This window comes from Xenopus laevis, chromosome 3S, assembly GCF_017654675.1.
Source record: "Xenopus laevis strain J_2021 chromosome 3S, Xenopus_laevis_v10.1, whole genome shotgun sequence".
NCBI lineage: Eukaryota > Metazoa > Chordata > Amphibia > Anura > Pipidae > Xenopus > Xenopus laevis.
In genome coordinates this window covers 3206834-3229762 of record NC_054376.1, presented here as the reverse complement: position 1 = coordinate 3229762, position 22929 = coordinate 3206834, and the positions used below count along the sequence as shown (strand labels likewise).

Below are 22929 nucleotides of genomic sequence, written 5' to 3'. Positions count from 1 at the left end.
GGAATCGCCTGTAAAAAAACAAATTGTACTCTAAATCCAACATGCACCTAGAAGTATCTCCTCCAGCTCCCAATTAGTTAAAGTATAACTTTACCAGGTTTACAACTAATTTTATTCCAGTACTGAGGATAATCTGTCCTTCCCTGGCATTTTGGGAATAGAAAAATAGTAACAGTGGATAATAGTCTCTGGGAAGGGAGTGTGACTGTGGGATAGCAGGTATAGTAGGGAGAGATGGTGTCTATAGTAACAATAGGATAATAGTCTCTGGGAAGGGAGTGTGACTGTGGGATAGCAGGTATAGTAGGGAGAGATGGTGCCTATAGTAACAGTGGATAATAGTCTCTGGGAAGGGAGTGTGACTGTGGGATAGCAGGTATAGTAGGGAGAGATGGTGTCTATAGTAACAGTGGATAATAGTCTCTGGGAAGGGAGTGTGACTGTGGGATAGTAGGTATAGTAGGGAGAGATGGTGTCTATAGTAACAGTGGATAATAGTCTCTGGGAAGGGAGTTAGACTGTGGGATAGCAGGTATAGTAGGGAGAGATGTGTCTATAGTAACAGTGGATAATAGTCTCTGGGAAGGGAGTGTGACTGTGGGATAGCAGGTATAGTAGGGAGAGATGTGTCTATAGTAACAGTGGATAATAGTCTCTGGGAAGGGAGTGTGACTGTGGGATAGCAGGTATAGTAGGGAGAGATGTGTCTATAGTAACAGTGGATAATAGTCTCTGGGAAGGGAGTGTGACTGTGGGATAGCAGGTATAGTAGGGAGAGATGTGTCTATAGTAACAGTGGATAATAGTCTCTGGGAAGGGAGTGTGACTGTGGGATAGCAGGTATAGTAAAGGGAGATGGATAAGTTTCCTGGAACCTAAATCCATCCCTACATGTACACGTGTAAGAAATCATTATCTAAGTATAGAAGTCTAATGAGCTGGGGAATGGATGCACCAGACCTGCTCAAATATTGAACCACTCTGCTTGTTGTTAGATAATGTGACAGTAATTAGCAGCCCTGAATGTGAAGGTTTCATACACACAAGAATGTTTGAGTGAGGGGAAAATTAACATTGCCGTGTGCAGCATCCCACGTGCACTTAAAGGCAAAATATAGCATTTTTCTTAGAATGATTTATAATCCATGGGATTCACATAAACACTACGGTATGAGGCTATAGCTTATTGTGTGCCCAGAACATTCCTTCTCTGTATATTTGTATTTATACATATGGGAGGAGGAGGTGCCATATTGATTCCCTTAGACAGTACAGTATGAGGCTATAGCTTATTGTGTGCCCAGAACATTCCTTCTCTGTATATTGTATTTATACATATGGGAGGAGGGAGGTGCCATATTGATTCCCTTAGACAGTACAGTATGAGGGCTATAGCTTATTGTGTGCCCAGAACATTCCTTCTCTGTAATATTTGTATTTATACATATGGGAGGAGGAGGTGCCATATTGATTCCCTTAGACAGTACAGTATGAGGGTATAGCTTATTGTGTGCCCAGAACATTCCTTCTCTGTATATTGTATTTATACATATGGAGGAGGAGGTGCCATATTGATTCCCTTAGACAGTACAGTATGAGGGTATAGCTTATTGTGTGCCCAGAAACATTCCTTCTCTGTATATTTGTATTTATACATATGGGAGGAGGAGGTGCCATTATTGATTCCCTTAGACAGTGACAGTATGAGGGTATAGCTTATTGTGTGCCCAGAACATTCCTTCTCTGTATATTTGTATTTATACATTATGGGAGGAAGGAGGTGCCATATTGATTCCCTTAGACAGTACAGTATGAGGGTATAGCTTATTGGGTGCCCAGAACATTCCTTCTTTGTATATTGTATTTATACATATGGGAGGAGGTGCCATATTGGTTCCCTTAGACAGTACAGTATGAGGGTATAGCTTATTGTGTGCCCAGAACATTCCTTCTCTGTATATTTGTATTTATACATATGGGAGTAGAAGGTGCCATATTGATTCCCTTAGACAGTACAGTATGAGGTATAGCTTATTGTGTGCCCACAACATTCCTTCTCTGTATATTTGTATTTATACATATGGGAGGAGGAGGTGCCATATTGATTCCCTTAGACAGTACAGTATGAGGGTATAGCTTATTGTGTGCCCAGAACATTCCTTCTCTGTATATTTGTATTTATACATATGGGAGGAGGAGGTGCCATACTGATTCCCTTAGACAGTACAGTATGAGGGTATAGCTTATTGTGTGCCCAGAACATTCCTTCTTTGTATATTTGTATTTATACATATGGGAGGAGGTGCCATATTGATTCCCTTAGACAGTACAGTATGAGGGTATAGCTTATTGTGTGCCCAGAACATTCCTTCTCTGTATATTTGTATTTATACATATGGGAGGAGGAGGTGCCATATTGATTCCCTTAGACAGTACAGTATGAGGGTATAGCTTATTGTGTGCCCAGAACATTCCTTCTCTGTATATTTGTATTTATACATATGGGAGGAGGAGGTGCCATATTGATTCCCTTAGACAGTACAGTATGAGGGTATAGCTTATTGTGTGCCCAGAACATTCCTTCTCTGTATATTTGTATTTATACATATGGGAGGAGGAGGTGCCATATTGATTCCCTTAGACAGTACAGTATGAGGGTATAGCTTATTGTGTGCCCAGAACATTCCTTCTTTGTATATTTGTATTTATACATATGGGAGGAGGTGCCATATTGATTCCCTTAGACAGTACAGTATGAGGGTATAGCTTATTGTGTGCCCAGAACATTCCTTCTCTGTATATTTGTATTTATACATATGGGAGGAGGAGGTGCCATATTGATTCCCTTAGACAGTACAGTATGAGGGTATAGCTTATTGTGTGCCCAGAACATTCCTTCTCTGTATATTTGTATTTATACATATGGGAGGAGGAGGTGCCATATTGATTCCCTAGGACAGTACAGTATGAGGGTATAGCTTATTGTGTGCCCAGAACATTCCTTCTCTGTATATTTGTATTTATACATATGGGAGGAGGAGGTGCCATATTGATTCCCTTAGACAGTACAGTATGAGGGTATAGCTTATTGTGTGCCCAGAACATTCCTTCTCTGTATATTTGTATTTATACATATGGGAGGAGGAGGTGCCATATTGATTCCCTTAGACAGTACAGTATGAGGGTATAGCTTATTGTGTGCCCAGAACATTCCTTCTCTGTATATTTGTATTTCTACATATGGGAGGAGGAGGTGCCATATTGATTCCCTTAGACAGTACAGTATGAGGGTATAGCTTATTGTGTGCCCAGAACATTCCTTCTTTGTATATTTGTATTTATACATATGGGAGGAGGTGCCATATTGATTCCCTTAGACAGTACAGTATGAGGGTATAGCTTATTGTGTGCCCAGAACATTCCTTCTCTGTATATTTGTATTTATACATATGGGAGGAGGAGGTGCCATATTGATTCCCTTAGACAGTACAGTATGAGGGTATAGCTTATTGTGTGCCCAGAACATTCCTTCTCTGTATATTTGTATTTATACATATGGAGGAGGAGGTGCCATATTGATTCCCTAGGACAGTACAGTATGAGGGTATAGCTTATTGTGTGCCCAGAACATTCCTTCTCTGTATATTTGTATTTATACATATGGGAGGATGGAGGTGCCATATTGATTCCCTTAGGACAGTACAGTATGAGGGTATAGCTTATTGTGTGCCCAGAACATTCCTTCTCTGTATATTTGTATTTATACATATGGGAGGAGGAGGTGCCATACTGATTCCCTTAGACAGTACAGTATGAGGGTATAGCTTATTGTGTGCCCAGAACATTCCTTCTTTGTATATTTGTATTTATACATATGGGGAGGAGGTGCCATATTGATTCCCTTAGACAGTACAGTATGAGGGTATAGCTTATTGTGTGCCCAGAACATTCCTTCTCTGTATATTTGTATTTATACATATGGAGGAGGAGGTGCCATATTGATTCCCTTAGACAGTACAGTATGAGGGTATAGCTTATTGTGTGCCCAGAACATTCCTTCTCTGTATATTTGTATTTATACATATGGGAGGAGGAGGTGCCATATTGATTCCCTTAGACAGTACAGTATGAGGGTATAGCTTATTGTGTGCCCAGAAACATTCCTTCTCTGTATATTTGTATTTATACATATGGGAGGAGGAGGTGCCATATTGATTCCCTTAGACAGTACAGTATGAGGGTATAGCTTATTGTGTGCCCAGAACATTCCTTCTTTGTATATTTGTATTTATACATATGGGAGGAGGTGCCATATTGATTCCCTTAGACAGTACAGTATGACGGTATAGCTTATTGTGTGCCCAGAACATTCCTTCTCTGTATATTTGTATTTATACATATGGGAGGAGAAGGTGCCATATTGATTCCCTTAGACAGTACAGTATGAGGGTATAGCTTATTGTGTGCCCACAACATTCCTTCTCTGTATATTTGTATTTATACATATGGGAGGAGGAGGTGCCATATTGATTCCCTTAGACAGTACAGTATGAGGGTATAGCTTATTGTGTGCCCAGAACATTCCTTCTCTGTATATTTGTATTTATACATATGGGAGGAGGAGGTGCCATACTGATTCCCTTAGACAGTACAGTATGAGGGTATAGCTTATTGTGTGCCCAGAACATTCCTTCTTTGTATATTTGTATTTATACATATGGGAGGAGGTGCCATATTGATTCCCTTAGACAGTACAGTATGAGGGTATAGCTTATTGTGTGCCCAGAACATTCCTTCTCTGTATATTTGTATTTATACATATGGGAGGAGGAGGTGCCATATTGATTCCCTTAGACAGTACAGTATGAGGGTATAGCTTATTGTGTGCCCAGAACATTCCTTCTCTGTATATTTGTATTTATACATATGGGAGGAGGAGGTGCCATATTGATTCCCTTAGACAGTACAGTATGAGGGTATAGCTTATTGTGTGCCCAGAACATTCCTTCTCTGTATATTTGTATTTATACATATGGGAGGAGGAGGTGCCATATTGATTCCCTTAGACAGTACAGTATGAGGGTATAGCTTATTGTGTGCCCAGAACATTCCTTCTTTGTATATTTGTATTTATACATATGGGAGGAGGTGCCATATTGATTCCCTTAGACAGTACAGTATGAGGGTATAGCTTATTGTGTGCCCAGAACATTCCTTCTCTGTATATTTGTATTTATACATATGGGAGGAGGAGGTGCCATATTGATTCCCTTAGACAGTACAGTATGAGGGTATAGCTTATTGTGTGCCCAGAACATTCCTTCTCTGTATATTTGTATTTATACATATGGGAGGAGGAGGTGCCATACTGATTCCCTTAGACAGTACAGTATGAGGGTATAGCTTATTGTGTGCCCAGAACATTCCTTCTTTGTATATTTGTATTTATACATATGGGAGGAGGTGCCATATTGATTCCCTTAGACAGTACAGTATGAGGGTATAGCTTATTGTGTGCCCAGAACATTCCTTCTCTGTATATTTGTATTTATACATATGGGAGGAGGAGGTGCCATATTGATTCCCTTAGACAGTACAGTATGAGGGTATAGCTTATTGTGTGCCCAGAACATTCCTTCTCTGTATATTTGTATTTATACATATGGGAGGAGGAGGTGCCATATTGATTCCCTTAGACAGTACAGTATGAGGGTATAGCTTATTGTGTGCCCAGAACATTCCTTCTCTGTATATTTGTATTTATACATATGGGAGGAGGAGGTGCCATATTGATTCCCTTAGACAGTACAGTATGAGGGTATAGCTTATTGTGTGCCCAGAACATTCCTTCTTTGTATATTTGTATTTATACATATGGGAGGAGGTGCCATATTGATTCCCTTAGACAGTACAGTATGAGGGTATAGCTTATTGTGTGCCCAGAACATTCCTTCTCTGTATATTTGTATTTATACATATGGGAGGAGGAGGTGCCATATTGATTCCCTTAGACAGTACAGTATGAGGGTATAGCTTATTGTGTGCCCAGAACATTCCTTCTCTGTATATTTGTATTTATACATATGGGAGGAGGAGGTGCCATATTGATTCCCTAGGACAGTACAGTATGAGGGTATAGCTTATTGTGTGCCCAGAACATTCCTTCTCTGTATATTTGTATTTATACATATGGGAGGATGGAGGTGCCATATTGATTCCCTTAGACAGTACAGTATGAGGGTATAGCTTATTGTGTGCCCAGAACATTCCTTCTCTGTATATTTGTATTTATACATATGGGAGGAGGAGGTGCCATACTGATTCCCTTAGACAGTACAGTATGAGGGTATAGCTTATTGTGTGCCCAGAACATTCCTTCTTTGTATATTTGTATTTATACATATGGGAGGAGGTGCCATATTGATTCCCTTAGACAGTACAGTATGAGGGTATAGCTTATTGTGTGCCCAGAACATTCCTTCTCTGTATATTTGTATTTATACATATGGGAGGAGGAGGTGCCATATTGATTCCCTTAGACAGTACAGTATGAGGGTATAGCTTATTGTGTGCCCAGAACATTCCTTCTCTGTATATTTGTATTTATACATATGGGAGGAGGAGGTGCCATATTGATTCCCTTAGACAGTACAGTATGAGGGTATAGCTTATTGTGTGCCCAGAACATTCCTTCTCTGTATATTTGTATTTATACATATGGGAGGAGGAGGGTGCCATATTGATTCCCTTAGACAGTACAGTATGAGGGTATAGCTTATTGTGTGCCCAGAACATTCCTTCTTTGTATATTTGTATTTATACATATGGGAGGAGGTGCCATATTGATTCCCTTAGACAGTACAGTATGAGGGTATAGCTTATTGTGTGCCCAGAACATTCCTTCTCTGTATATTTGTATTTATACATATGGGAGGAGGAGGTGCCATATTGATTCCCTTAGACAGTACAGTATGAGGGTATAGCTTATTGTGTGCCCAGAACATTCCTTCTCTGTATATTTGTATTTATACATATGGGAGGAGGAGGTGCCATATTGATTCCCTAGGACAGTACAGTATGAGGGTATAGCTTATTGTGTGCCCAGAACATTCCTTCTCTGTATATTTGTATTTATACATATGGAGGATGGAGGTGCCATATTGATTCCCTTAGACAGTACAGTATGAGGGTATAGCTTATTGTGTGCCCAGAACATTCCTTCTCTGTATATTTGTATTTATACATATGGGAGGAGGAGGTGCCATATTGATTCCCTTAGACAGTACAGTATGAGGGTATAGCTTATTGTGTGCCCAGAACATTCCTTCTCTGTATATTTGTATTTATACATATGGGAGGAGGAGGTGCCATATTGATTCCCTTAGACAGTACAGTATGAGGGTATAGCTTATTGTGTGCCCAGAACATTCCTTCTTTGTATATTTGTATTTATACATATGGGAGGAGGTGCCATATTGATTCCCTTAGACAGCACAGTATGAGGGTATAGCTTATTGTGTGCCCAGAACATTCCTTCTCTGTATATTTGTATTTATACATATGGGAGGAGGAGGTGCCATATTGATTCCCTTAAACAGTACAGTATGAGGGTATAGCTAATTGTGTGCCAAGAACATTCCTTCTCTGTATATTTGTATTTATACATATGGGAGGAGGTGCCATATTGATTCCCTTAGACAGTACAGTATGAGGCTATAGCTTATTGTGTGCCCAGAACATTCCTTCTCTGTAAATGGGTATTTATACATATGGGAGGAGCTTACTAATGAATTTCAAACCCTCTTGTGTAGTGACTGCAGCAAGATGTATAATCCTGCACATCATGCTGGGGTAAATCCTTAGGCTCTCTGCATAGGGGGCGTCTAAGCAATTTGCCCCCGCCCCCGCTTACTTTTCTGCACTTGGCCTTTGCAAAGAGGAGGAATTGCTTGTTCTGAAAGCAAAAGGACGAGGATAGGGAGTACATGGCAGTTTAAAGGAGTACCCATAAAAAAAATCTAGAAGAAGACATAAAGGACAACCATATATCTCAAAATCCCACCTTTTAACAACTACATATGCCCTCAATGCAGTCTCATTCACTTCAGGTAAGATCTCCACTAAAATCCTCATCATCATCTGGGAGAAAGTGGAGCAAGATGGTTACAACAGGGCATGATGGTGACTGTAGAGCAAGTTCAAGTCAATAGGGTATGATGGAGAGTTGGGTAAGACAGTAAAAGTAGGGTACGATGAAATTAGTGGGGCATGATGGAGGCAGTAGGTTAAGATGGTGATGGTAGAGAAAGATAAAATTAACAGAGTATGATGGAGACAGTTGGGTAAGATGGTAACGGTAGGGCATGATGAAGGCAGTAGGGGTAAGATGGTGACAACAGAGCAATAGAAAATCAGTAGTGGATGATGGAGGTAGCAGGGTAAGATGGTGATGGTAGGGCAAGATGTAGTCAATAGGGCATGACGGTGACTTGTAGGGTAAGATGGCAACAGTAGGATATGATAGTGATAGTAGGGCAAGATGAAGGCAGTAGGGAGTTTTGTCCTAGGATAATCCACTAGTAAAGACATCCTTAACACCAGTCATAATTCATTAACAGCTGGAAGGATGCACAATAAACCTCCCTATAATGACACAATGTAGTAACAGGTCATTTGGTGATCATCAACGGATTCCCTTTCTGAACATCTCCCAAACCATCCCTGTGAGATATATAGAACATTGTTCCTTCTCTCCATCAACTTGATTTGATTCCTTTTCCACTACGCATCCAGACACTAAAGCCAAGTCAGGAGCCTCGTTTCCTCCGAAATGTGACAGCGTCAAGAGTTTGTTCATAGAGCAATGGATTCTGAAAGCCTCTGATGAAAAAATCAAGACGCTGGGGACAAAGCAAATCAGGGAACATCCAAGCGGACAATTGATGGGAGAAGCTATTTCTCTAAGAGGTCTTGACGTTCAATAAGGTGTCTGGAGAGATGGGAATTACTGTGTTTGGAAGCCCTTAGAAAAAGTGAAGTGGAGATCTGTTCAACCAGGAATGACAGCTTATGGCTTTATGATTATGTGGTCCTTCAGCCCAAGTTAACAGCCTAAAGTGATGGTGGGTGGGCATTTCATGTACATTTATCCGTAGATATACATTTAGGTTTGTGTAGGCATCAGTCATACCCAGAGTTCATTCTACAAACCCCTTCCATGAAGATCTAAAGATAGGGCCACCTTGCCTTGGCCTTAAAGTACAGAGGGTAGAGGGAGCCCCAATCTGCTCCAAATACACCCTCTTCCCTCAGGCAACAAAACTGATTATTTTATTATCTTTTTAAGTAAAAATACAATTATAATAACAGAAAGAACCCATAAATTCAAGCACGGCGGAAAAGGGAATGGATAATTGGCTGAAATCAAATGGACTTGCTGCGGTGAGACAGGTCGACGCGACGTGAGTGAAAATGTAATCTCGTAAAAACCTGGTGGAATAACATTTTCCCTGCCATTTGTCACAGCCTGTCCCCGGCACAGCTTCTAATTACACAGCAATGGAACAGGGTAGGGGTGGGAGTGGGCACATTGAAAGTAAATAAGTGTTTAGGCTGATAAGGTTGGCTAGCTGCATTCCTGGCTCCGTGCGTTCGGAGACGATAAGAGTGCACAATCGGAATATATCTGTGTGGCTTTGGTTTGATTCCACTCTATGTGGAGTCTTCTCATGTCTCTGTAGGGTTCCTGCCTAGGTTAAATAGGTTTAAATCTGACCCTGGTGGACACCTTCATTAGGCACTGCACTACGGCAGGGAGTTATGTGCTAAATAGCACGCTGGCTTTTAATAGAACGCACAGAGACCTAACGAGGCTTGGTATTTAGTAGACCCTGCACAGCCTAGGCAGGATAAAGTAGCACACAATAGCATGGCACACTGGTATTTAATAAACTCCACACTGCCCTAGTGGGGCACTAACCCCCAGAAGGGCCAGGTAGCACACCGCCAATTTGTAGACCCCAAAGCAAAGCAAAGTGGCATACCATTTAGAAGACCCTACGCAACCTCATTAGGGCAAACATTAGCATTTAGAAGACCGGACTCAGCCCAAGTAAGGCAGTAGACCACACAAAAGCTGGTACACCATGGGGATCACACAAAACCTCAGCAGGGCCAATTGGCAAAAAGGCTTTTAGAAGACCCCACAGAGCCCAAGCAGGGCAAAATATCACCCCCAGTGAATAGACTGTATCAGCCTATCAAGGTTGCACATGGGCTTCACGACACCGCAGTTGGGTATTTAGTAGACCCAATAAAGCCCAAGCAACATAGCACCCTTTCACCTAACAAACTGCACCAGCATATGACGGTAGCACATGGGCTTTACAAAACCCTAGTTGGGCAAGGTGGTAAACTGGCATTTAATAGACCCTCTAGTGAGAAGACTGCACCATACTGGCACCAGGAAAGGAAACGCAGAGTCTTAGATAAAGGCTCAAACAAATGATACTTTCTGTAACTCTGTTCTAGGTAAGGGGACATATATAAGTCCTGAGGATTGTGGCAAGAGATGGTGTGGAAACATCTTCTTCCCTGTCGTCAGCCACCAAAAATGGGTCGATCATGTTGATGGACACAAACCTACGGACTCAGAATATAACTTTTCCGTGTCAGTAATTCAAAAGTAGGAGCCTGACCAGCCACTTGTCAACCCAATTGCTTGATAAGGAAAACTGCCACCAAGCATGACAGATTGAGACCAGAACACTAATGTCTTCAGACCAGAACCCTAGTGTGTTGAGACCAGAGCACTAATGTCTTGAGATCAGAACTCTAATGTCTTGAGACCAGAACCCTAATGTCTTGAGACCAGAACCCTAATGACTTGAGACCAGAACTCTAATGTCTTGAGACCAGAACCCTAATGTCTTGAGACCAGAACTCTAATGTCTTGAGACCAGAACCCTAATGTCTTGAGATGAGAACACAGATGTCTTGAAACCAGAACCCTAATGTCTTGAGACCAGAACCCTAATGTCTTGAGATCAGAACCCTAATGTTTTGAGTCCAGAACCCTAGTGTCTTGCACCAAACTTCCCTGTGCTTGGGTTATTGGGGGGTACAATGTAGCACTGACTGCGGCATCCTTTGATCACGGGAAAATGTAGGTTTGTAATGGGAGGAAAGGAAAATATTCCTATAAAAAATGTTAATTTGTCCATTTCAAAAAAATTTTTTAAGGGATTAATCAGCTAATTTGTCTCCTTAGCTAAGGTGGCTTCTCCGACTGGGGGGGGGGGCAAATGACTCTCCAGCGGGTGGAAAGATCACTCTCTAATGTTCTTCAGAAGTCGTATTAAAGCGATACACTCCCCTTCCTATAAATTATTCATGGGGGAAACACAGTCGGAATATTCTTTTCAAGCCTCTAATTAGGAGATCAGAAAACCCCAGGCTTAATTGTCCATATATGAATTCATACATGGGATTTGCCGTACTCCTAACCCCTGCAGCCATGGAGCTGTCTCCGGAACTGTGTCGCTAGAGACCCATCTCTGCCAAGAGCTGTGCGGGGATTTAGGCACAAATAGGTCCTTTTGTCTTAGAAGTTAAATCCGTTTGTCCTTATAAAGTCACTTTCAAGAATAATACCTTGTTATTGACATAGGAGGAAGGGAAAGAGGGGAATCTGGGTGGAAAGGGGTGAATGAGAAGGTAAAATTGGAAAAATATCATAGAAAATGGCATTTTAATGAAAGCAGTGAGAAGAAACTGATGGAATATAAAGTAGAGCAGATGATGGTGTAAACAACAGAAACCCCATTACCTACAATATAAAGGTTTATCAGCAAACAGAAAAGAAGCGCCTTTCTTCTAATCCACTCAACACATTAAAGAGAATGCGAGGGGGGGGAGAGAAAATCTCAGCTCAGAGTCTGATCCCCAGTGCCCAGATCAATAGGATGGAGAGGAGAGAGGCGCAGAGAGACTTTATGTTTCACGTTGGATGAGAGATAATACGTTAAAATGATGTGTTAAACGCTGGCGGTTATTAGAAACCCAGTCATCAGGCTGAGCTATGGGGCTCCTCATGCAAAACACAAGCTGACTGATGACTAAACACAATGATGTACAACAGATGATTGGGCAACAGACCCCAGAGTCCAGCAGGGCAGTGTAAAGTACTAGTAACTCTACTAGGGAAGTAGTACCAGACAGCAGCGTGTTACACTGGTATTTCATAGAACCCACTAGTGGGGCAGGGAGGCACATGGTATTTAGTAGACCCCAAACATCCCCAGCAGTTTAAGGTGGCACAATAGCTTTTAACAGACCCCCACACACAACCCCATTAGGACAATATGACACTGTAGAGTTTAGTAGACCCCACACAGTCAGGGGCAAGTAGGATAAGATGGCACACTGGCATTTAATAAACTGCACAAACCCCAAGTAGGATAAGATGGCACATAGGAATTTAATGAATTGCACAAACCCCAAGTAGGATAAGATGACAAACTGGCATTTAATGAACTGCACAAAACCCAAGCAGGATAGGATGGCAAACTGGCATTTAATGAACTGCACAAAACCCAAGTAGGATAAGATGGCAAACTGGCATTTAATGAACTGCACAAAACCCAAGCAGGATAAGATGGCACACTGGCATTTAAACAGACCTCACACAACCCTAATGGAGCAGGGGGCACCCAGGCAATAGACAGACTGCACAAAAATGGAAGAGTGGCACCCTAACACCAGCATACAATAACCTTGTTTTCTCCCAGACTGGCAAGTGCATGTAAATAATAGACACATATATATATATATATACAGAATAAAGAAGGAATGGCAGAGCAGCCTACCTGTAGCAGAGTTGGAGCAAGTTGGCACAGGGAATGGCCAGTCATGAAGCAGAGCAGGAGTCGCATTCTGCCATGTCTCTCCCTGAGACAATGAGTAAATGGGTGTCGTGTGGCAGTGGGAATAGACTGACTGTCAGTAGCAGCAGCAACAGGAGCAGGAGCAGGCACGGGGGGACATTGTCCTTGATGGAACCTGCTGCTGTTACTGCCCAGAGAATGCGCTGACTGGGCTAAGGGGCTCAGGGCTGATAAAGAGCTGCTAATTCCTCCATCTGCTCCCGACCCCTCTAGTTCAGGTAGAGCTGTGTGAGGGGAGGGGTTGCACCCCGGGGGTCTCCAGTCTCAGCCTCCACCACTGAATGGGAGCGAATGAGGAGAGTCCCACCTGATTCAATGACCAAATAGACTGATCGACAGAGAACAGGGGGCTGGGAGCTGACACTCTCATTCATACAGGGAATGGGCTGGGAGGATAGAGACACTCTCTGCGAGACAGGGAAAGGACTGCCAGCAGCAGAATGGAAAAGGAATGGATTTGGATATACAGCATTGAGCTGACAGTACAGACATGGACACAGGGAAGTGCCAGAGAGCAGAAATTCTAACAGGTTTCCACTTGCTGCTCCAGCCTCTCCTCCAACGAGAGAAGCACTGCCCCCTGATTTGGGGTTCTAATTGGAAAGAACAAATACTGTCTCTTTAATCCATCTCTCTCTCTCTCTCTCTCTCTCTCTCTCTCTCTCTCTCTCTCTCTCTCTCTCTCTCTCTCTCTCTCTCTCTCTCAAAGACACACACTCCTCTCTTTCATTGAATCTCTAACATACCCCCTCTCTTATTGTGTGTGTTTCTGAAACAGTCACATTAAAGTGCTAAAGTGTGGCACCGTTGTGTGTGTGTGTGTATTCATGGTGTCTCTATCTCTGTGCCTGTGCGATATACAGTATATCCATGTATGAGCAAATGTGTTTTAGTGTGTGTATAAGTGTGTGTGTGTATTTGTATGGTGTTTACGTGGGTGTTATACTGGATATGTTCTATGGAAACTTTGGAGGCTGTTCCTGCTGAATTGTGCTTAGTACAGGGAATACCTATGTACCATAGTTTTATGGGATCTCTCTGTACAGACTATGAGTAAACTTAGGGGACTGTTCCTGCTGAATTGTGCTTAGTACAGGGAATACCTATGCTGCCATAGTTTTATGGGATCTCTCTGTACAGACTATGAGTAAACTTAGGGGACTGTTCCTGCTGAATTGTGCTTAGTACAGGGAATACCTATGCTGCCATAGTTTTATGGGATCTCTCTGTACAGACTATGAGCAAACTTAGGGACTGTTCCTGCTGAATTGTGCTTAGTACAGGGAATACCTTGTTCTGTATACAGGCTATGAAAAACCTTACAGGGAATACATAATCATTTAACACAATTTAACAGCAGCATTTAATCCCCTTTAATACTTCCACATCACATCCCCATCACTCGTTACATTGTATCCACAGCTGCGACATCAAACTGTAACTTTCTTTCCCAAAGCTCATTCCCAAAAATCTCACATCCGGTCGCTAATTCCAGCTTTACTGTTGGTCGCAGGGTTGACCCATCACTGTATTTATCTCGGGACTCAGCGATGCCCCTTCTGTTTGTGCAGACCCTCTTATCTACCCCTCCCCCAGCAGCAGTAGATTTAATGTTATTGGTATTTGTATAATAAACATATTATCATAATTACATACTGTAGGTATAGGAGGCAGAGATATTGGGGGGGGGGGTGTTGTGGGATTTCATGGAATGAAACATAATTAGTGCAATTATCAATAACAAAGAAGTAGACTTACATGTCAGGAGTTGATTGCAAGTCTCCCCTGTCAACATGAAAAGGGTTAGTTTACCTTTAAATTAACCTTTAGTGCGTTATACGTTTTTTAAAAAATGTATTTCTTATGGTTTATAAATTATTTGCCCTTTTCTGCTGCCTCTTTCCAGCTTTCAAAAGGGGGGAAGCACGCCCACTGGAATTATGGGAAGGGAGGCTGCATTATGGGTAAAAAAAAAAGGAAATGCGCCCAAAATTGCCTACAAATCCCTGATCTGGACCTGCTATTGGGCTAAAGTTGCCTGTTGTTTTATATTCCATGTTATGTCTGCTATTAACCCTGTGCTGTCCAGGTAGGACCCCTTCTGGATTGTTTGTAACACAACAGGAGGGCTTTGGGCAGTCATAGGGATAATTATGTCCAAACAACCTAAGACTTAAGCATAAGTAATTCATCAGGCTTTTACCCACAAACCTCTGCCTTGACCCCAGTTCTGGAGAGGCGCCTCTACAGGAGTTTCTGGGCCGACTGTGAGAGAACAATGGAGATTTAACCAAGACTGAAACTGCCGGCTGAACCAGTAATATCCTCACCAAAGCTTTGGGACTCATTCTACATTCACTTCCTATTTCCATTAATTTAGTATTATTTAAAAAACCTAGTGTTTTGGTTCGGTCGTTTCTGATTTCTTAGACTAAATTGAATAAATCTTTAATTTATTAATGGCCAGTTATTTTCCAATGTGTGTGTGTGAGGCTCAGTGCTGGGTTATTATTTCACGCTGTATCTCGTAACTTTAATTCCATCGCCCCCCCCCCCCCCATGGATTTATGCAGCGGAGCAGTCGGCTTGCCCGGATCTAATGGAAGGGAGTGATTTTAAAGGGCAAGTTAAAAGGCAAATCAAAGGGACACTATCACTTTTTTGGAGGCTGCCACTAGGTGGCGCATGCAGTGAACAACTGACAGCTGCAAAGGCGCCAGTTATCACTACCACTGTAATACTCAATACTCACTTACGCAAAAAAGGATGTCCCTGGTTTTGGACAGGGATCTCACTTGTGTGTCTGTTGCTTGTTCTCTCCCTATGATATTGGTGGGGTGCCTATCCCCCCATTCTCATACTTCATGCCCCCCCTGCTGAGCCAGGACCCAGTAGTGCCCCTGTATTTCCAGTGACCCCAGGTGCACAACAATAATGATACCTATCTAAGGGCATTTTCTGCCGAGTGCCAAATAAACGTCCGACTCCCTCGCTCATAGGAATCCATTGTGTATATAAATAGGATGCGGATTGCGGAAAAACCGTAACATCATCTAAATGATAATATTTACTGGTGAGAATTCATTGCTGTTTATCTGGGATTTCCAGGGAGATCAGTTTTTTACGGGATATTAATTATACAGTTAATCTAATTCTGATCATCACTCGGCGTATACAACATTTCATCTCGGCTCTTTCCTTGTGGGAGGGGACTCGGCTTTAGAGAGATGTTATTGTTTAGGATTGTGAGCTCTGCAGGGTTTCAGTCCTGTTCGAGGAGGTGATTGCATCCGAAGTGGTGGATACGATTTATCTCAAGCACTAGAAACGGTGAGAGTTTAGGGAACAGTGAAATGAGGGATCACTTACAACGGCAACTGCAGTATTGTCCCTCCTGTTTCTTGAGCAAAAATGGGGCCCTTGGGGTCACCATCAGAAATCACAGCAACCTTTCCTGTGCCCACCTCAGACCCTACCCAGACCTGATGGTGGCCCTAGGGGGCCCAGGAGACATCTTCATTTCCATTCATTTGGGTGCATTTCATGCCCAAAAGGCACTTGGTCAGGGGTGTTTGTTGTTTTGTGGAAAGTTTTCTGCTCCCCGAGATAAGGGTCTGAGGCTGATTCAATTTGGCAAGTTTAGTTACATTGGCTATATGTGACATCTTACTAGAAGAGGGCCCTTCATTTTGCAGCCTTGGTGGGCAGCCAAGGCTCCAGTCCAACCCAGTCACCACCCTCAAACACAGTTCTAGGGTTCCCTCTGTGGTCTTCAATAGACTTGCACCCAAAGAATCAAGTGAGGGTGTCATTTAGGGAGGTATATTGGTTGATGGAAACAGGATGAAAGCAGAAGTTTTAAACTGCTTCTTTTCACTGCCTCCTTAAAGGGGTTGTTCACCTTTAAATTGACTTTCAGCATGATATAGAGAGTGTTATTCCGAGACAATCTGCAATTGGTTTTCATTTTTTATTATTTCTGGTTTCTGAGTTATTGAGCTTTTTATTCGGAAGCTCTCCAGTTCTGAAGTTTCAGCAATCCGGTTGCTAGGGCCCAACTTACCCTTGCAACCAAGCTTTGATCTGAATAAGAAACGTGAATAGGAGAGGCCTGGATAGAAAGATGAGTATTGAAAAGTAGCAATTACAAAAACGTTGTACCCTCACAGAGCATTTGTTTTTAAGATGGGGTCAGTGACCCCTATATGAAAGCTGGAAAGAGTCAGATAAAGAAGGCAAATCATTCAAAACTCATAACGAAGGCCAGTTGAAAGCTGCTTCGAATTATCCATTCTATAACATACTAAAGGTTTAGTCAAAGGTGAACGTTCTAATTAAGAAGGATTTGTGGACTTTCCAAACTGCCCTTTAGATGGAGAAAACACGTCCAACGCTATAATCACATTAGTATTTACAGAGTATCTCGTAAGGAAGAAGGGAATTGATACAAGGATACACCAGGCTGTCGTAGGTCCCAGGCTCATGTTGGAGAATGACAGAAACAATGTTTCAAGAGCTGACAATTCTCTTTTCCTCATTAAATCTCCATTCCCCTTGACACATCTCTATTTTTTTTTTTTTAATATCCGAGGACCCGCAAAGCCCGGGAGGTAAGTCCTCGCTGAATACGGACCAGATCTCGACCCGGGAGCCCTGGTTAATGTTCATCACTGTCACATTTGTCCTGTTCTGGGGAGTTCCGCCTGCCATGTTCTTGCAGAGTAAATAAATGGTAATTTGATTCAAGCTGCATTATTCATTTGCCAATTGATTTATGCAGCAATTCAATTAGTCAGTGCATTTAGTCTGTGCCCAGGATTCTCTCTGAATGGCAGGGGGAGATGAAGTTCATACGGTGCCCTCAGAACTGCTCTTGCCTTCGGGATTCAGATTCAGGTCATTTAGAAACCCCCTTTGCTGCCAAGTCAGTTCAAAAAAGGGAGATGGCTCTCACATTGCAAACATTTAGGGCATAAGTTTACCCTATGCTGTATATGGAAATGATAGGAGTGGTATGTTCCTCGCCAACAACATTATAAGGCTGTCATTGGGCAATATTTCAATAAAAGGGAAGCAGTATGGAAGCCCCGACTTAAAGGGGGTGCTTCATCTTCACATTGACTTTTAGTATGTCATAGAATGGCTCATTTGAAGTAACTTTTCAATTGGTCTTCATTTTTTCTTTTGTATAGTTTTTGAATTATTTGCCTTCTTCTTCTGACTCTTCACGGCTTTCGAATGAGGGTCACTGACCCCATCTAGAAAACAAAGGCTCTGTAAGGCTACACAATTACTGTTATTGCTACTTATTACTCATCTTTCTATTTAGGTCCTCTCCTATTCATATTCCAGCCTCTCATTCAAATCAGTCCATGATTGCTAGGGGAATTTGAACCCCCTATGACAAAGACCCCAAAAAATTATATTTGAAAAGGGGAATAATATAGTAATATAATAAAAAATGTGAAGGAGAAATACAACCTCCTCATTTTACTGTGTGATCTTATTGGACAAGGAACCATGGTTGTCTATATTGGACATGGAAGTTATATCACAACCATAGACCTCTGGAGGACCCCAAGAGTCATTCCTAAACCACAGACACCTGTTTATCTGCCTAGGCTGCAGATAATGAGACAAAGACCCAACAAAAAAATTATGTGAAATAGAAATACAACCTTCTTATTTTACTGTGTGATTTTATTGGACAAGGAACTGTGATCATCTTTAGGACCTCAAGCTATGCCTATACCATAGACACCTATCTATGTACAAACTACATAGACTGATAATAATGACACATAGACCCTCAAAAAATAATATCTGAAAGGAGAAATACAATCTCTTCATTTAATCATGTGATTATATTGAACAAGGAAGTTATATCAGAGCTATAGACACTTGGAGGACCTCAAGAGTCACGCTTATACCATAGAGACCTGTCTATCTGCAAACTACATAGGCTGCTAATAATGACATATAGACCCCAAAAACTGAATATCTGAAAGGAGAAATACAACCTCTTCATTTTACAGTGTGATTATATTGAACAAGGAAACTATATTAGAACCATAGACCTCTGAAGGACCTCAAGAGTCATTCCTATACCATAGACACCTGTGACAAAGACCTCAAAAAAGGATATTTGAAAAGGGGAATAATATAGTAATATAATAAAGAACGTGAAAGAGAAATACAACCTCCTCATTTTACTGTGTGATTTTATTGGACAAGGAACCATGGTTGTCTATATTAGACAAGGTGATTATATCACAACCATAGACCTCTAGAGGACCCCAAAAGTAATTCCTAAACCATAGACACCTGTTTATCTACATGGGCTGCAGATAATGACACAAAGACCCCAAAAAAAGAATATCTGAAAGGAGAAATACAATCTCTTCATTTAACCATGTGATTATTTTGAACAAGGAAGTTATATCAGAACTATAGACACCTGGAGGACCTCAAGAGTCACTCCTATACCATAGAGACCTGTCTATCTGCATACTACATAGGCTGCTAATAATGACACATAGACCCCAAAAACTAAATATCTGAAAGGAGAAATACAACCTCTTCATTTTACAGTGTGATTATATTGAACAAGGAAACAATATCAGAACCATAGACCTCTGTAGGACCTCAAGAGTCATTCCTATGCCATAGACACCTGTGACAAAGACGTCAAAAAGGGATATTTGAGAGGGGAATAACATAGTAACATAATAAAGAATGTGAAAGAGAAATACAACCTCCTCCTTTTAATGTGTGATTTTATTGGACAAGGAACCATGGTCATCCTCTGGAGGACCTCAAGCCATTCCTATACCATAGACACCTGTTTATCTGCATAGGCTGCAGATAATAAGACAAAGACCCCAAGTATGTGAAATGGAAATACATTGGCCACATATGTCTGAAAACAATTTCTGATTGGCTGAGCCTTATTCCAAAGGTCTACAATAACATCACCAAAGGTCTACAATAACATCACCAAAGGTCTACAATAACATCAGAGGAGATGCATCACTTCCCAAGCCCAGCCGAAGCCAGTTCTTCTCTGCCTATGAGAATATGATTCACTCCTCTGGAAACTAATACTGGGAAAACTTTAGGTCCGAGCAGGGTTGCAGGGAGTTCAGGAAAGGGTTGTTTTAATTCTCTGAATGGCTACCTAGTTCATACAGATAAAAGGAGGTTGAAGTAGGTTCTTACACCCCACTGAAGTGCATCAGACCTGTGCCAAGTAGTGTTGCCGGAAAAGTCAATACTACTTTCCCATGTTTTCCCATGTTTGATCTGTAACATAGAATGTCCCGGCTGGAACGACAAAGCAATGAACATCCAGGCGAGACGCACAAGCCCAATTCATATACTCCGACCCAGAAAGAAAAGCACTTGCCGGCTGCTGTAAGTCTTGTACTTTCATTGTATGTACAAGGATTAAATCAATAGAGTGCCATTATATACACGACTTTTATCACCTTGAAACCCCACTGCTTTACATTACACATCCGGCACTACAATAACATTCTCTGCTTCTGTTTGATGAGCTGATTCTTTACACAGAGGCTCGACGAGCCCAATATATTCCAGTCTTGTGTCTTTCATCTGCCTCCGTCCTGGGGTTTTATGCCACATCAGCCCAAGAACTTCTTGTTAATGGAATTCCTATCAGTAACATCGTCCTCCGAATCTAATGAGCCGCCACATAAATCATTTGCCCGAACACAGGGGATGCAGTTGGTCTGTAGAATTCCAATAGAAGGATGAGACTGGGAAATCTGTATCTGGTACAATTATGGAAAACAATCAATATACTGAATCTATATATTCACTGAGTCCTAAGGGAACAGATGCTTGAATAGGAAAAGATATGAAGGAAAGTTGGTATAACTTTGTACATAATGAATATTCTCTTCCCAGATACTATTATCCACTGTTACTATAGACACATCTCTCCCTACTATACCTGCTATCCCACAGTCACACTCCCTTCCCAGAGACTATTATCCACTGTTACTATAGACACATCTCTCCCTACTATACCTGCTATCCCACAGTCACACTCCCTTCCCAGAGACTATTATCCACTGTTACTATAGGCACCATCTCTCCCTACTATACCTGCTATCCCACAGTCACACTCCCTTCCCAAAGACTATTATCCACTGTTACTATAGGTACCATCTCTCCCTACTATACCTGCTATCCCACAGTCACACTCCCTTCCCAGAGACTATTATCCCACTGTTACTATAGGCACCATCTCTCCCTACTATACCTGCTATCCCACAGTCACACTCCCTTCCCAGAGACTATTATCCACTGTTACTATAGACACCATCTCTCCCTACTATCCCACAGTCACACTCCCTTCCCAGAGACTATTATCCACTGTTACTATAGACACCATCTCTCCCTACTATACCTGCTATCCCACAGTCACACTCCCTTCCCAGAGACTATTATCCACTGTTACTATAGGCACTATCTCTCCCTACTATACCTGCTATCCCACAGTCACACTCCCTTCCCAGAGACTATTATCCCACTGTTACTATAGGCACCATCTCTCCCTACTATACCTGCTATCCCACAGTCACACTCCTTCCCAGAGACTATTATCCCACTGTTACTATAGACACCATCTCTCCCTACTATACCTGCTATCCCACAGTCACACTCCCTTCCCAGAGACTATTATGCACTGTTACTATAGACACCATCTCTCCCTACTATACCTGTTATCCCACAGTCATACTCCCTTCCCAGAGACTATTATCCACTGTTACTATAGGCACCATCTCTCCCTACTATACCTGCTATCCCACAGTCACACTCCCTTCCCAGAGACTATTATCCACTGTTACTATAGGCACCATCTCTCCCTACTATACCTGCTATCTCACAGTCACACTCCCTTCCCAGAGACTATTATCCACTGTTACTATAGACACCATCTCTCCCTACTATACCTGCTATCCCACAGTCACACTCCCTTCCCAGAGACTATTATCCACTGTTACTATAGGCACCATCTCTCCCTACTATACCTGCTATCCCACAGTCACACTCCCTTCCCAGAGACTATTATCCACTGTTACTATAGGCACCATCTCTCCCTACTATACTTGCTATCTCACAGTCACACTCCCTTCCCAGAGACTATTATCCACTGTTACTATAGACACCATCTCTCCCTACTATACCTGCTATCCCACAGTCACACTCCCTTCCCAGAGACTATTATCCCACTGTTACTATAGACACCCTCTCTCCCTACTATACCTGCTATCCCACAGTCACACTCCCTTCCCAGAGACTATTATCCACTGTTACTATAGACACATCTCTCCCTACTATACCTGCTATCCCACAGTCACACTCCCTTCCCAGAGACTATTATCCACTGTTACTATAGACACCATCTCTCCCTACTATACCTGCTATCCCACAGTCACACTCCCTTCCCAGAGACTATTATCCCACTGTTACTATAGACACCCTCTCTCCCTACTATACCTGCTATCCCACAGTCACACTCCCTTCCCAGAGACTATTATCCACTGTTACTATAGACACCATCTCTCCCTACTATACCTGCTATCCCACAGTCACTCTCCCTTCCCAGAGACTATTATCCACTGTTACTATAGACATTCAAATGATCCCATAACATTGTTCTCCCCTTCAGGTCCCATCAGGCAGTCACAATGGGCTTTTATAGGTAATACTTTCCATTACGTGCACGGTCTCTGATTACTTTATTATACAGAACATTCCCGCCAGTGGTTCAGAAATTGTGTGTAGGGAAACCCAAAGGGAAATATTTATATACATTGTTGCAGGGGAATTTCTACTCATATTGCTGTTTTATGCTGACTTTGCACTTATACATTTTCATCTCATTAAAGGTCTGACACATTTGGTTCGGCGAAGCTTCAAGTAGAATTCAATTGGCGGAAGCATCAAGTGCAAG

General features: G+C 42.0%; 1 protein-coding gene across 1 annotated transcript in view; it reads right to left on the bottom strand.

Moving 5' to 3' along the window:
* Positions 1-13351, bottom strand: part of chrm2.S (cholinergic receptor, muscarinic 2 S homeolog) — a 76646-nt gene extending 63295 nt beyond the window's left edge. Inside the window, exon 1 of the mRNA XM_041587879.1 lies at positions 12867-13351. The gene's annotated coding sequence lies outside the window, so the exon portion shown is untranslated. The remainder of the gene's footprint in view (positions 1-12866) is intronic.
* Between the last annotated feature and the right edge of the window lie 9578 nt (positions 13352-22929).